This window comes from Osmia lignaria, unplaced genomic scaffold (genome assembly GCF_051020975.1).
Source record: "Osmia lignaria lignaria isolate PbOS001 unplaced genomic scaffold, iyOsmLign1 scaffold0046, whole genome shotgun sequence".
Taxonomy (NCBI): domain Eukaryota; kingdom Metazoa; phylum Arthropoda; class Insecta; order Hymenoptera; family Megachilidae; genus Osmia; species Osmia lignaria.
The window spans coordinates 172,501-187,500 of record NW_027478187.1 but is presented as its reverse complement, the minus strand read 5'-3'; positions in this window follow the sequence as shown (position 1 = coordinate 187,500).

Here is a 15,000-nt window from a genome sequence, read left to right as displayed (position 1 = left end):
TTTGAAAAATTTCGATGCGTCGCCAAAGTTCGTACTTTTCGATAAAATCTTCGTCCTATGATACATTTCGATCAAGAACTACATTGATCGTCATGAAACTGTTTTTTTTTTTGGGAGACGTGTACGCTCCTTTTCATAAAGGAGACTATCTTATTGCGAAAGTCAAAATCGCACGCTCTCACGGCGATTTGCCCCCGTATACGCCTGGGCGTAAGCCCGTGCGTCGCCGACCTAGCGGCCTGCCGATCGGTATTTAGAGGGAGGCACTTTGAAAGCAACACGCCGTTGGAACTTTGAAAAATTTCGATGCGTCGCCAAAGTTCGTACTTTTCGATAAAATCTTCGTCCTATGATACATTTCGATCAAGAACTACATTGATCGTCATGAAACTGTTTTTTTTTTTGGGAGACGTGTACGCTCCTTTTCATAAAGGAGACTATCTTATTGCGAAAGTCAAAATCGCACGCTCTCACGGCGATTTGCCCCCGTATACGCCTGGGCGTAAGCCCGTGCGTCGCCGACCTAGCGGCCTGCCGATCGGTATTTAGAGGGAGGCACTTTGAAAGCAACACGCCGCTGGAACTTTGAAAAATTTCGGGGCAAAGCAATACGCGGCTGGGACTTTGAAATATTTCGGAGCGCACCTAAAGTTCGTTATTTTGGCTAAACGGAGCGAAAATCTGCATTTATACCATCACGGACGTTAGTTTAATAGCGTTTAACGATGGATCCACGGTACAGAATGCAAAAATATGATTGTTAAAATTTTCGACTAATCGGTTCTAAGAGGCGAAGCAATACGCCGCTGGGACTTTGAAATATTTCGGAGCGCACCTAAAGTTCGTTATTTTGGCTAAACGGAGCGAAAATCTGCATTTATACCATCACGGACGTTAGTTCAATAGCGTTTAACGATGGATCCACGGTACAGAATGCAAAAATATGATTGTTAAAATTTTCGACTAATCGGTTCTAAGAGGCGAAGCAATACGCCGCTGGGACTTTGAAATATTTCGGAGCGCACCTAAAGTTCGTTATTTTGGCTAAACGGAGCGAAAATCTGCATTTATACCATCACGGACGTTAGTTTAATAGCGTTTAACGATGGATCCACGGTACAGAATGCAAAAATATGATTGTTAAAATTTTCGACTAATCGGTTCTAAGAGGCGAAGCAATACGCCGCTGGGACTTTGAAATATTTCGGAGCGCACCTAAAGTTCGTTATTTTGGCTAAACGGAGCGAAAATCTGCATTTATACCATCACGGACGTTAGTTTAATAGCGTTTAACGATGGATCCACGGTACAGAATGCAAAAATATGATTGTTAAAATTTTCGACTAATCGGTTCTAAGAGGCGAAGCAATACGCCGCTGGGACTTTGAAATATTTCGGAGCGCACCTAAAGTTCGTTATTTTGGCTAAACGGAGCGAAAATCTGCATTTATACCATCACGGACGTTAGTTCAATAGCGTTTAACGATCGATCCACGGTACAGAATGCAAAAATATGATTGTTAAAATTTTCGACTAATCGGTTCTAAGAGGCGAAGCAATACGCCGCTGGGACTTTGAAATATTTCGGAGCGCACCTAAAGTTCGTTATTTTGGCTAAACGGAGCGAAAATCTGCATTTATACCATCACGGACGTTAGTTTAATAGCGTTTAACGATGGATCCACGGTACAGAATGCAAAAATATGATTGTTAAAATTTTCGACTAATCGGTTCTAAGAGGCGAAGCAATACGCCGCTGGGACTTTGAAATATTTCGGAGCGCACCTAAAGTTCGTTATTTTGGCTAAACGGAGCGAAAATCTGCATTTATACCATCACGGACGTTAGTTCAATAGCGTTTAACGATCGATCCACGGTACAGAATGCAAAAATATGATTGTTAAAATTTTCGACTAATCGGTTCTAAGAGGCGAAGCAATACGCCGCTGGGACTTTGAAATATTTCGGAGCGCACCTAAAGTTCGTTATTTTGGCTAAACGGAGCGAAAATCTGCATTTATACCATCACGGACGTTAGTTCAATAGCGTTTAACGATGGATCCACGGTACAGAATGCAAAAATATGATTGTTAAAATTTTCGACTAATCGGTTCTAAGAGGCGAAGCAATACGCCGCTGGGACTTTGAAATATTTCGGAGCGCACCTAAAGTTCGTTATTTTGGCTAAACGGAGCGAAAATCTGCATTTATACCATCACGGACGTTAGTTTAATAGCGTTTAACGATGGATCCACGGTACAGAATGCAAAAATATGATTGTTAAAATTTTCGACTAATCGGTTCTAAGAGGCGAAGCAATACGCCGCTGGGACTTTGAAATATTTCGGAGCGCACCTAAAGTTCGTTATTTTGGCTAAACGGAGCGAAAATCTGCATTTATACCATCACGGACGTTAGTTTAATAGCGTTTAACGATGGATCCACGGTACAGAATGCAAAAATATGATTGTTAAAATTTTCGACTAATCGGTTCTAAGAGGCGAAGCAATACGCCGCTGGGACTTTGAAATATTTCGGAGCGCACCTAAAGTTCGTTATTTTGGCTAAACGGAGCGAAAATCTGCATTTATACCATCACGGACGTTAGTTCAATAGCGTTTAACGATGGATCCACGGTACAGAATGCAAAAATATGATTGTTAAAATTTTCGACTAATCGGTTCTAAGAGGCGAAGCAATACGCCGCTGGGACTTTGAAATATTTCGGAGCGCACCTAAAGTTCGTTATTTTGGCTAAACGGAGCGAAAATCTGCATTTATACCATCACGGACGTTAGTTTAATAGCGTTTAACGATGGATCCACGGTACAGAATGCAAAAATATGATTGTTAAAATTTTCGACTAATCGGTTCTAAGAGGCGAAGCAATACGCCGCTGGGACTTTGAAATATTTCGGAGCGCACCTAAAGTTCGTTATTTTGGCTAAACGGAGCGAAAATCTGCATTTATACCATCACGGACGTTAGTTTAATAGCGTTTAACGATGGATCCACGGTACAGAATGCAAAAATATGATTGTTAAAATTTTCGACTAATCGGTTCTAAGAGGCGAAGCAATACGCCGCTGGGACTTTGAAATATTTCGGAGCGCACCTAAAGTTCGTTATTTTGGCTAAACGGAGCGAAAATCTGCATTTATACCATCACGGACGTTAGTTTAATAGCGTTTAACGATGGATCCACGGTACAGAATGCAAAAATATGATTGTTAAAATTTTCGACTAATCGGTTCTAAGAGGCGAAGCAATACGCCGCTGGGACTTTGAAATATTTCGGAGCGCACCTAAAGTTCGTTATTTTGGCTAAACGGAGCGAAAATCTGCATTTATACCATCACGGACGTTAGTTTAATAGCGTTTAACGATGGATCCACGGTACAGAATGCAAAAATATGATTGTTAAAATTTTCGACTAATCGGTTCTAAGAGGCGAAGCAATACGTCGCTGGGACTTTGAAATATTTCGGAGCGCACCTAAAGTTCGTTATTTTGGCTAAACGGAGCGAAAATCTGCATTTATACCATCACGGACGTTAGTTCAATAGCGTTTAACGATCGATCCACGGTACAGAATGCAAAAATATGATTGTTAAAATTTTCGACTAATCGGTTCTAAGAGGCGAAGCAATACGCCGCTGGGACTTTGAAATATTTCGGAGCGCACCTAAAGTTCGTTATTTTGGCTAAACGGAGCGAAAATCTGCATTTATACCATCACGGACGTTAGTTTAATAGCGTTTAACGATGGATCCACGGTACAGAATGCAAAAATATGATTGTTAAAATTTTCGACTAATCGGTTCTAAGAGGCGAAGCAATACGTCGCTGGGACTTTGAAATATTTCGGAGCGCACCTAAAGTTCGTTATTTTGGCTAAACGGAGCGAAAATCTGCATTTATACCATCACGGACGTTAGTTCAATAGCGTTTAACGATCGATCCACGGTACAGAATGCAAAAATATGATTGTTAAAATTTTCGACTAATCGGTTCTAAGAGGCGAAGCAATACGCCGCTGGGACTTTGAAATATTTCGGAGCGCACCTAAAGTTCGTTATTTTGGCTAAACGGAGCGAAAATCTGCATTTATACCATCACGGACGTTAGTTTAATAGCGTTTAACGATGGATCCACGGTACAGAATGCAAAAATATGATTGTTAAAATTTTCGACTAATCGGTTCTAAGAGGCGAAGCAATACGCCGCTGGGACTTTGAAATATTTCGGAGCGCACCTAAAGTTCGTTATTTTGGCTAAACGGAGCGAAAATCTGCATTTATACCATCACGGACGTTAGTTTAATAGCGTTTAACGATGGATCCACGGTACAGAATGCAAAAATATGATTGTTAAAATTTTCGACTAATCGGTTCTAAGAGGCGAAGCAATACGCCGCTGGGACTTTGAAATATTTCGGAGCGCACCTAAAGTTCGTTATTTTGGCTAAACGGAGCGAAAATCTGCATTTATACCATCACGGACGTTAGTTTAATAGCGTTTAACGATGGATCCACGGTACAGAATGCAAAAATATGATTGTTAAAATTTTCGACTAATCGGTTCTAAGAGGCGAAGCAATACGCCGCTGGGACTTTGAAATATTTCGGAGCGCACCTAAAGTTCGTTATTTTGGCTAAACGGAGCGAAAATCTGCATTTATACCATCACGGACGTTAGTTCAATAGCGTTTAACGATCGATCCACGGTACAGAATGCAAAAATATGATTGTTAAAATTTTCGACTAATCGGTTCTAAGAGGTGTCACGTAGACAGACCGTTTTTATCAAACGTGTCTCCTTTCAAATAAGCTTAAACATCTGGAAAGGAAAACTCTCGGGCAAACCGACCATTTACTCTCATAATAAACAGAAGGCCCACCGATAGCAGAACCAAACACTTGGGAAAGCAATGGGTCCGCCGTAATCAAATAGCAGATGCAACCACTCTAAACTGTCGCAGAGGCAGGTGGACCCAGCCTGATCACTCGAATAGTAACCAGACCACCCTTCTTAATTAGTATATAAACCCGTTCGTACCAACGATCGGGGGCAGTACCAGAGTTCATCTCGTGTCGAGCACGACGTGTACGGTAGTGAGTTGGTTACTATTAGTGAGATCGGGTTGAAGTCCCCTTCGAGCAACATTCACCTTATAGAATCCGCGAGTCGTGTTTCTATTTGGCATTACAATCAACCACACACAACACCCCCGCATTGCCAGTGCGTGAACACCGAGCATAGTGGAAATAGGTAATATATCACATTATACACCTATATTCGCGACAACAACATCTGTAATAGACCAAGATTGTAGAATATATACATTGCTGTGTCAAACCCACATTAGCATTCTCCTTTAAACCCAGTGAAACCTTGTGACAGTTCCTACCACAATACAATCTTACCGCTCGGGTTGTATTGATAATAAAATAAGTTACGCGGCCGCCAATCAGAAAGCCTCTGATAGCCACGCGCGCTGCCAAGCCGTCGGCCACGTAACAGAACTGGTGACAGCGGTGGGATATAGTCACATAGATCATTTTCACTGGCATAATTACTTTCGTGGAATTTGACACACGGCTATTACTTTGTTGAACAACGATTGTATACTAGTTTTCCTAGTCACATTCTTTAACCAACAAATTCATTCAACATGGCGAATGAACAAGCCAATATTTCTTCAGCCGATCTTATGAACTTAACAGTTTCGATCGCAAATTCTATGACACTTTTGACACAAAGATCCTGCATACAAAATGTTGCGTTAACAATACCAACATTTGATGGTGAGAATCCACCTTTATCACGTTTTGCACAACTGGTAGAAGATGGATTGACCTTGATTCCTGAGGGAACAGAAAGGGAATACCTTACAATTATTTTAACTAAACTCACCGGTCCGGCGCGAAGAAGTACTTTAGAACATCAATTCACTTCGGTATCCGCGTTGATCAAGCATTTGAAGAGAAGATTTGGACCAGGAAAGAGCTTATCGCAATTTCAAACAGAAATTGCCAGGCTTCAAATTAGGGAATACGAAAGTTTGAGAAACTACATCGATAGAACAAGCCATCTTGTTTATTGTACAAGAGGAGCGATTAAAGAGAAATATCCTAGACATTCAGAGGAAAATATTAAACAAATGGAAATGGATATTTTAGAAAATTTCCTAGATGGATTACCAGACCGCATCTCTTTTAAGGTATCAGCACAAAATAGAGACATTAAAAACTTAGAGGAAGCTTTTGACGCTGTGCTAGAGGTAGACAGGAAATTAAGAAGTCGTCGTGATTTGGCACGAAACACATCACCAGGAGGCTGGAACAACAGGGATCACCACAGCAACGAACGTCGAAATGAAATTTCATACCCTCAATCTCCAACACGACACGATCGATATAGAGATCGACAGAGGAGACCATCTAACTCTGAAGACGAGAGAGAAGGACGACCACGTACATCAGCATGGACTGTGCGATCCAGGAATCAATCGAATTCACCTTCTTATCGTTCAAATTCACCACGCACAGATCAAGATGAAAAACGGTTTACAGTTTTAAAACGCAGTGAAAAGGATGATACTTCGCAGCTATATTGTTGGCGATGTGATACCCAAGGACACGATGAAAAACGTTGTAGGAGGAATTCGCAAAATTTCAGACAGCGATCATACTCTCGAAATTCTTCAGTCGAATCAAACAAGTCTTTAAACTCAGAAAACGCTCAACGGAAAGGCGAGGCGGTGAGCGATCTGCAAAGACCTCGCCAAAAGATAGTCAGATTCACGGGAGAATCCTCATCAAGGAAACCCCAGCACCAAGAATAAAAATCAAAGTTCCGGAATTAGAATTAGAAACAGCTGAATTTTTAATTGACGGTGGCGCGGCAGTTAACTTAATAGTGCGCGATGTTCTCGGAGATCAAGCCAAACGTATCACTAAAGAAGTTATTGAAATCACAGGACTTACAAAATCACCTATTTATAGCATAGGAACCACAATTCTTCACATTCACGGTAAGCCTGCATTATTTTACGTAGTAGAGAACCTTGCAATAGAAGCCGATGGAATTATAGGCAGCCCATTTTTATTACAAGAAGAAGCAGAAATTTCATATTATCATGGAACACTAGTATTGAAAGATAAACCTATTCGACCACTTCGTTTTTCAAATTACCGAGATTTAGCTCAGCAGAAAAATCCGAAATCGACTAAACACCGTATCGAAGCTCGAACAACAAAACAAATTGCAATTCACATAGCTAATCCAAATATTAAAGAGGGATACTTACCGCGACTCAAAACATCAGAAAATATATACATTGGCGAAGCAGCAGTATATAATCGTGACGGCATTTGTTACGCGTTAGCAACGAATACCGGAGAAGACGATGTAGACATCGAAATTGAACCTCAATACATTCATCCTTACGATATTTACGACTCGTCGGACGACGACCCAATTTCTTCATATATGACCGAAAACACACCAGAAAATAGAGCAACACGAATTAGAAATCTTTTAAGAACCGATCATCTCAATGCAGAAGAACGTAAACATGTATTCAACATCGTCGACGAATTTTCAGACAGATTTTACTTGCCTGGAGACAAACTAGGAGAAGTACCGAATTTTTACCATTCAATTCATACAACAGATGACGTACCGATTAATACAAGACAATACCGATATCCACCAGTACACCAAGACGAAATACAACGTCAAGTAAAGGCTCTGTTATTACAAGGAGTCATACAGCCATCTAGTTCACCATATAATTCTCCGTTATGGATTGTACCAAAGAAACCAGACGCTAAGGGCAATAAGCGTTGGCGTATGGTAATCGATTTCCGAGCCTTAAACGAAAAGACTTTGAGTGATAAATTTCCTTTGCCGAATATCACCGAAATTCTAGATAAATTGGGAGGAGCAAAATATTTCACAATTTTTGATATAGCAAATGGATTTCATCAAGTTCAAATGGATCCTAAGGATTGTCCGAAAACAGCATTCACAACACCGGATGGGCATTTTGAATTTGTACGCATGCCATTTGGTTTAAAAAATGCACCACCGACATTTCAACGCTTAATGAATCAAGTTATATCTGGTCTAGAGAACGCTCATGTATTCATAGACGATATGGTTGTTTTCTCTTCATCACTACGAGAACATGAAATAAAAGTAAAAAAATTACTCAATCGGCTCAGAGAATTTGGACTTACACTGCAGATTGATAAATGCGAATTCTTACGTAAGGAGGTTACTTATTTAGGACACATTTTAACAGAAAATGGTGTTAAGCCAGATCCTCGTAAATTACAAGCTGTAAAAGAATTTCCCATTCCTAAAACACAGAAAAATGTCCAGCAGTTCTTGGGACTGACAGGATATTATCGCCGTTTCATAAAAGATTATTCTATTAAATCAAAACCATTAGTTCAATTATTAGGTAAAGGAATTCGTTTTAAGTGGACCGAAGACCAGCAAAAAAGTTTTGAAAATTTACGCGACGAACTCTGTACACAACCAATTTTACAATATCCGGATTTTAATCGACCATTCATTGTTACCACTGACGCATCAGATTACGCAATTGGAGCTGTACTTAGTCAAGGAGAAATAGGAAACGATCTACCAATTGCCTACGCATCTCGTACCTTAAATAAAGCCGAAAGGAATTATTCTGCTACAGAAAAGGAATGTCTTGCAATGGTTTACGCAGTACAATATTTCAGACCGTATCTTTATGGAACAAAATTCACACTCGTCACAGATCACCGACCGTTAGTCTGGTTACACTCTGTCAAGGATCCGACATCACGACTTATGAAGTGGAGACTCAGACTCTTAGAGTACGAATATCAGGTTATCCATAAAGCAGGAAAGACGAACAAGAACGCAGACGCATTATCACGTAACCCAGTACCATCTTGCTTACCACTTATACCCCGAGATCCTCAAGACCCCGATTACAAGCACATAGGACAGAAACCAGAAATCGACACGGATTCCATAGGATTTCGTGTGCGGCAACTACAAAGGGACAGGGAAAGGAGACCGAAATATCAAGAGGAAAACACTAGCTCTGATGAAGAACCAGCTCGTGGGAAGGTTCAACATTCTCCAATAGCAAATAGACCGAGAGTCTTACCTAACTTATCGCACGAGATAAGTATGCCAGATGAACACATGGAAACAATAAACTTTCATCCGCAAGCAAATTCTACTAAAATCACATCGACAGAAGAAGACGTAAACTTGATTTCATTCGAAGAACCATCAGAAAATACCATTACGGAAAACACGATAATCGCAAACCCGCAACAGGATTTACTTAACCATACACCATTATCACTTGTAACAAATGAGGGAATTTTACAACCACAACCTGTTAACGAAACAATAGGAACGGCAATCCAGCAACCACAGGAAAACTTTGACCGTACCGTTGACCCTTATCCGTTCACACTTCTTGACACAGACACTCTTTCCACGGAGGGAGATGACCTGCGAAGAAAAGTGCAACTTTCACAGACACTTGAGGTTATTATCTCTCCAAACACCCTGACCACCGAGGAAGGTCATTACGCACATTTCATACCTGCGGACTGTAAATTGGTAACCCCCATTGGAAAACTGTTACTGGACACAGAAGCAATAGATTTACAACAGCTCATGTCAAAGAAACCGCAGAAAGGAGACGTAATAGAATCAGCAAATGGCTCATACAAAGTTTACAGTATAATAATATCAGATAATTTTTACGACACCATTAAAAGTGAAGATATACTAAACGGACTACAAACACTGAAACAGCATTTAGATCAAAATCCAATTAAATCATTTAGAATATCAGCAGTCGGAGATTTTCATAAATTACCAACCAATGAATTAACTAAATTAATAAAGGACGTTTTCAACGGTACAACACAGAAAATCATCATATGCAATTGTTCAACGATTACACCATCAGAAGAAGATCGATTACAAATAATTCGCGAAGCTCACGACAGTTTGATAGGAGGACATAAAGGAGTCACAAAAACATATAAACGCATCAGAGCGAAATATCAATGGCCAGAAATGCACAACGAAATACGAAATTATATCAGGAAATGTCCAAACTGTCAAGAAGAGAAATTAGTTAGAGCAAAAACTCGTCAACCAATGTTAATTACCGATACCCCGATAGAACCATTTGATAAAGTTGCTTTAGACACCGTAGGACCTTTACCTTTAACGCCTAGCGGAAATAAATACATTCTCACAATGCAAGATTGTTTAACGAAATATTGTATAGCAGTAGCAATACCAAACATTAGAGCAGCCACAATAGCAGACGCTTTCGCGAGACATTTTATTGCCATATATGGAACACCACGAGCAATATTAACAGACAAGGGAACTAGTTTTATCGGAAGCTTAATGAAAAATCTTTCAGAAATATTCAAAATCAAACAAATCACAACTTCTGGATACAGACCACAAACTAATGGATCACTAGAACGAAGTCATATAGTACTAACAGAATATCTTAAACATTACATGGATAATTATGAAGATTGGGACCTATTAATACCATTTGCCATGTTTTCTTATAATACTTCCGTACATGAAGCAACAAATTTCTCTCCATATGAATTAATATTTGGAAAACCAGCCCGTGAACCAAGTTCGTTTCCAACTGGCGAAAGGTTAAAATCATATGGCGACTATTTAACAGAATTAATAACTCATACTATAAAAATCCGCAACATAGCAGCCGATAATTTGATTGCCTCCAAGCACCGTTCGAAGAAGTACTATGATAAACATTCCCGACCGGTAGAATTCAATGTAGGCGATTATGCTTATGCATTGCTAGAACCACGAATTAGTAAATTTGATCCACATTATGTAGGGCCATATGAGATCATTAATGTAACAGATATGAACAACATTGTATTGCGAACACCTGACAAAACGATAACAAAACACCAAGATAAATTAAAACACGCTTATTTTCCATCCACAGCGGAAAAAACGGAAATAGCGGAAAAAACGGAAATAACGGGAAATCATGATTCCGGCACAACTACTTCTGATACCTCTGGCTCTGGTTATGAGTCAGACAGCGATTAAAGGCGGTTCAAAGGTGTTACCACTGGCGCAATCAACGGGTTTGTTTTACGATAAATTGTCAGACATACGGACATATCAATCGCAATGGCGATTGGTCACGTCATTGGATGTTGATAAATACCTTGCACATGCACCACCAGTAGAACAGATAATTCTGGCCATGAACCAACTTTGCAAAAAACACGGTTTAGAAACTTGCCTCAGCATGGAAGTAGGACCACGATTACTTAAAAGAGAAGAAAACACTATGCAGTATAGGAATCTAATACAAACAGCAATAGGAAACGATGCCTTTCCAAAAAGACGACCATTACGACGCAATGCACCATTTGGATTTATTGGCACAATCAACAAAGCATTATTTGGAACCTTAACTCAAGAAGACGCAGATTTTTACAACCAGGAATTGAATAAGTTATATAAAAATCAACTTGAAATAACGGAACTCAACTCGAAGCAAATACACATTGTGAAAGGGGAGTTTTCAGCCATACATGAAAGATTAGTAAATTTAACACAGGTTACATCTGAGCTGATAAAAGCTGCATCAGAACATTCGCGATTCTTAGAAGAAACTAGGTCCGAAATTGCCCAACTCCGTTTTGAAACAGCTATAAGGGATACCATTTTAGAATTAGAAAGAGGATTGGACGACTACAGCACTAATTTACTATTATTAATAGACGCAATATTATTAGCGAAACAAGGAATAATGCATCCTGCCGTTTTTTCACCACAGCAATTATTGAAGTCAGCATTAAAGATCAAACAATCTTTAACTTATGAATTTCCATTATCTCCAGAAGAATTATTAACTGAACAAATCGAGAAACTAACGAAATTAAATGTAGTATTTGCAAAAGGCAGAGTATTATTTGAACTCACCATACCGCTTTTGGAACAAAAGGTGTTCAATTTGTATAAAATCTATCCTTGTCCATCAAAGCAGGTTATTAAAGAAAAAGAAGTAGTTACGTACATACAACCACAAATTTCATACATTGCAGTCACTACAGATGAGCAGCAATACTTTTTACCTACCGAGGAATATCTTGGAGTTTGCCGAGTTCATAATAATCAGTTAATAGGACCATCAACATTACCATTATATCAGGTAGAAGGTCATGCAACCTGCGAATCTACCTTGCTTTTGAACCCATCCGCCATAAACTGGGAAACCTGCGATGTAAGGGTAACCACCAAGCTTCAACCATTCTGGCAAGTGTTAAGCGCTCCTGCTACCTGGTTTTTCTTTATGCCAACCCATAAAAAGGCCCAGGTATATTGTAAAGGGGAAAAACCAACTATAGCAAACATTTACAATACTGGAATTTTCAACCTCGAACCGGGATGTAGAGCCACAGTAAATGCGATGCAATTAAAAGCAATGGACACAATAGTAACCATGGAAAATATTATTCATTACCCATCCGCGTCATACAATTTATCAGTAATCATTCCGAAAATAACAGAACATCACCTATCAGTTTTAGAAACCAATTACACTAATACAGATCAAGTAATCACAAATTGGAAGAACCTTCCGACAGCACCAAACCTAGAGGAATTGGAGCATCGGGCGAAAGAATTGGAACTTCAAGAAATTTCCACAAATCGTATAAAAATATCAACATTTTCCTCGTTTGGAGTAGTATCTTTGATCCTACTATTAATAATTGGGACAATAATAAAAAGTAATATACACAAAATCATTAATAAACTAAAACCTTTGGACAAACCGAACGAAATTGAATTGCAACTGGAAGAAATACCTAAAAACTCAGAAGAATCAAATTCAAATAATATAAATTTACCAAGGGAAAAATCTTCAGCACCTAGACCAAGTGCCACAATATTCTAAGGGGCCGTAGCCACTCCTACACATCCCTCCTCTAAGAGTCGAAATAAGAGTGGGGTAAGATAAGGGTTTTCAGACTATATAAGCAGTTCTCGGCACCATAGTCTCATCAGTAGACATCCTCAAGAAAATGAACACCATCAAGAATATAGTTTTGAGCAGTTCTGTTCGGATCGGAATTGTCCACGTGGACAATCCGGTAGAATTCTGGGCGCAGGTGGACGACGGTCGGGAAGAAGCTAGGCGACTGTACCGGGACCTGTATCGGTACATGAGCGACCGCGGCCACCTCCACTTTCCAAACCAGGGAAGACTGACCACTGGACGTCTGGTGGCGTACAGAAGTAAAGAAGGTACTTGGGTCCGAGGAGAAGTTCAACACCTGGTGGACGGCCAGTTCGAGGTGGCTCTTCGTGACCACGGCAAGGTGGTAAGGGCACCGGTCGACCAACTTCGGACCTTGCCGCCACGCTTTCAAAATCTACCGTGGCAGGCCTTCAAGGTACGGGTACGGGGTATCCGCCCTGTATGCAGGACCTGGAAGATAGAACAGGCCAAGAGGGTGTTGGAAGGAAGGAGGGGTCTGCTAACCAACATCAGAGGCGAGGGTGAGGTCGTGGCAGATGTAGCCCTCGATCGTCTACCAGGACAACCACCATTCAACGTGGCGGAGGCGTGGTTGGGCATGAGATACGCGGTTCCAGGCCGGGTATAAAAGCAGACCACAACACCATTCTTCCAAAACACTTATCTGAGCGGACCGAAATGTGCTACATCAGGGAACAACCAACTGAGAGGGACACCAGTCGCATCGAGCTGCTGATGAACTTGACGGCCCGCCTGTGCATGCGCAGCACTTGCTACAGATTAGACGTTGGCATTGTCTGTATGCAGTGTGCTCTCGAAGCAGCCCTTGGAGCAGCAAGGATCTATGACATGGTGGAGGTACACTATCCACTACCAACGGCATATCCGCCTGGGGCCTGCGATATTTGCAGCGCGCCCCTGATGGAGTTGCAGGCCGCCTACCACTGCGAGGAGTGTATTGCCGCCATCATCATGGAAATGGAATACCAAAGAGCAAACCAACCCATACCACCGCCTGCAATAGTACCAACCTGGTACACTGAGAGACAAATCCGATCGAGGCAGCCTGGACCCAGACGTACGCTTCGACTTCATACCGCAGTTAGCAGCATCACCAACCATCACACGTAGCGATAAGTACACACACATCACACATAACACCCGACATATTGCATTACAACACCAAAACTTCAACACATTCTAGTGAGTGTTTTCCTTTCCAATTGAAAGCATCACGATTACCGCGATGTTTCATCTAAGGGGGGAGGTGTCACGTAGACAGACCGTTTTTATCAAACGTGTCTCCTTTCAAATAAGCTTAAACATCTGGAAAGGAAAACTCTCGGGCAAACCGACCATTTACTCTCATAATAAACAGAAGGCCCACCGATAGCAGAACCAAACACTTGGGAAAGCAATGGGTCCGCCGTAATCAAATAGCAGATGCAACCACTCTAAACTGTCGCAGAGGCAGGTGGACCCAGCCTGATCACTCGAATAGTAACCAGACCACCCTTCTTAATTAGTATATAAACCCGTTCGTACCAACGATCGGGGGCAGTACCAGAGTTCATCTCGTGTCGAGCACGACGTGTACGGTAGTGAGTTGGTTACTATTAGTGAGATCGGGTTGAAGTCCCCTTCGAGCAACATTCACCTTATAGAATCCGCGAGTCGTGTTTCTATTTGGCATTACAATCAACCACACACAACACCCCCGCATTGCCAGTGCGTGAACACCGAGCATAGTGGAAATAGGTAATATATCACATTATACACCTATATTCGCGACAACAACATCTGTAATAGACCAAGATTGTAGAATATATACATTGCTGTGTCAAACCCACATTAGCATTCTCCTTTAAACCCAGTGAAACCTTGTGACAGTTCCTACCACAATACAATCT